We start from the raw sequence: 2500 nt of genomic DNA on the forward strand, positions 1-2500 counted from the left end.
CTGAAAACACAGGCTAAAATCCATTACTTCGTAGCGAAACTTGGGAAATTTCAAGCATCTATTGACAATCTACTGAGCGGGACGATCTTTCTTGTAAACGCCGCCACTTCCAGCAGCCAAGTCGTAAATTGCTCGCCAAGTTGACTGGAATATGAGAAGGACGGCATTAAGCTAGAGCCGGGTTTTGAACACGTAGACGATACATCACCAACTGCACTCGAGGCGCACGATTTCGTTGGCACTTTTGAAGAGTTTGAGGCAAGCTTCAAGTCTACGTGGAGTTTTTCGTCGAAATAAAAGAACCAACTATGTTGCCGACTGCCCTTAGGTCAGCGGACTCTTCCAAAATAGGACTTAGTTCCCGGCAGACTAGAGAGACCCGCCATCTTTTTGTGTTATGGTGTAGTGCTCGGATCGCTAGTTGAAAATTTGCTGTTCTCGCTCGTTGCCTTAGTTTTATTTTGTTTGGAAAACCTCCACCGCATTATTTGGTCCAATCGAGCCGGAAATTTCACCGGAAATACAGTCCTGAACGGGCGAGATGGCCGAATCAAATGGTTCGCTGTGGGAACAGCCCTGCCCTGGCTGGTTTCCTGAGGATTATTTGCATGAAGCCGGAGGACAAACCCACCGAGACTACTTGCCAAGCTTGAGTCGCTCTCTGTCTGAGGACTTCCAAGATTACATTGCTAGCACAAAGGATAATACCGCCCACGAAGAAGCACGAAAAATTCGAGGAACTCGGCGTGGAAAGAAAGCTCACATTACAAGGTTAGTCAATCAGATAAATCGACACATTGACAAACAGTTAAGCAAAGAAACATTTGCTTCACTAAAGTTAAACCTGGAAAAAGCGGTATCTCAATTAGAGAATACCAACTAGCCAACTATACCAACTAGAATAATTAATTGGATAATCGACTTTCTCTCTGATCGTTTCCAGAGAATCAAACTCTCTGAGGGTTGTTACTCTGATTGGGGCTCAGTTCCATCCGGTGTCCCTCAGGGGACGAAATTAGGACCGTGGTTGTTTCTTGTTCTCATCAATGATCTAGCAATTGACAATGGTATAGCCCATATATGGAAATATGTTGATGATACGCAAGAGATTATGAAGGTAAGAGAAGTAATCCCTCATACTGGCCCTATTCCCATCGTAATCCCTCTTAAGTTATTTTTAGATCTCCTGCGAGATCCGGTATTCCCACGAGGGTTAACTGATAGCCAATCACATGTCCTCATTTTACCAATGTTGACAGCTGAGCGAATTCCCACGCAATGATTCGCGTCGTTCGCGATTTACCATCAAACGAAAATGGCGGAGGATGTAGAGACAAACGCGTATATACATTTTGTGGACGAACGTGACTTGTTGACTACAGAGTTAACCGATTACAATGACTTATGTTTTGAAACCTGTGTCTTGGAAGGAACAAGTTATGTAACCGACAGGATTTTGTACAGAATGGCCGCAAATGGAAGGCTATAGTCGATAAGTACGATCTCTCTGACTTTAATAAACGCATTCTCGGTTTCCTTTGCGGGATTAAAATATGATGACTTAATTCTTATATGGTGATAGAGTAGGCAGATAGAGCTCTACAACGGTACCAAACATGAAAGGAAAACTTGAATCAAGCGTCCGATAAAAATTTTTGAACCGGTGTTATCGGATTCAAGTGAATTTGCAAAGCACGTATGTTAAATATAGCTGTCTCCTTAAAAAAAGATTTAACACGGTTTCGTATATGGCACAACCTTGAATGTGGTGTCATTGAAAACTAGACAATTAAGCGATTTCAGTTATAGATGTTTGAGACCTGTATCTTAAAAGGATTGAGTGTTATAAGCGACAGAATTTTGTAAACATTGGCAATTCGCAGACTACAGTCAACAAGTAATGTATCGCTGACTTGTTTAACGCGTTCTTGATTTTCTTCGCGGGATTAAAATATGACGACTTAATGCTTAGATATTCATAAATTAGACAGATATCAGACATGAAAGGAAAACTTGAACAGACAGTGCGATAAAAATATATGAACAAGTGGTATCGCATGGAAGTCAATTTGCAAAGCACGCATGTTAATTACACCTGCATCTTTCAAAATTATTAAACTCGGTTTCGTACATTGGACAGTGTTGAAATTGGTGTCACTGTAAACAACACAGTTAAGCGATTTGAATGATATATCTTTGCATCTTGTATCTTGAAAGTAACGAGTTTTATAGGCGACAGAATTTTGTACACAATGAAATATCGCGGACCGTGACAGTCACCAAGTAACATATTCCTGACTTGGTCAACGCGTTCTCGATTTTCTTAGCGGACTTAAACTATGGTGACTTAATTCTATGATATTCATAAATTAGACAGCTAACGCTTTCAAACAGTACCACATATTACAGGTAAATTTCAATTGACCGCACGGTAAAAATTTTTAAAACCGTAAGATCGCATTGAAGTCAATTTTGCAATGCACGCGTAAAATATAGCTCC

The sequence above is a fragment of the Montipora foliosa genome, chromosome 6 (assembly GCF_036669935.1).
Source record: "Montipora foliosa isolate CH-2021 chromosome 6, ASM3666993v2, whole genome shotgun sequence".
Taxonomy (NCBI): Eukaryota; Metazoa; Cnidaria; class Anthozoa; order Scleractinia; family Acroporidae; genus Montipora; species Montipora foliosa.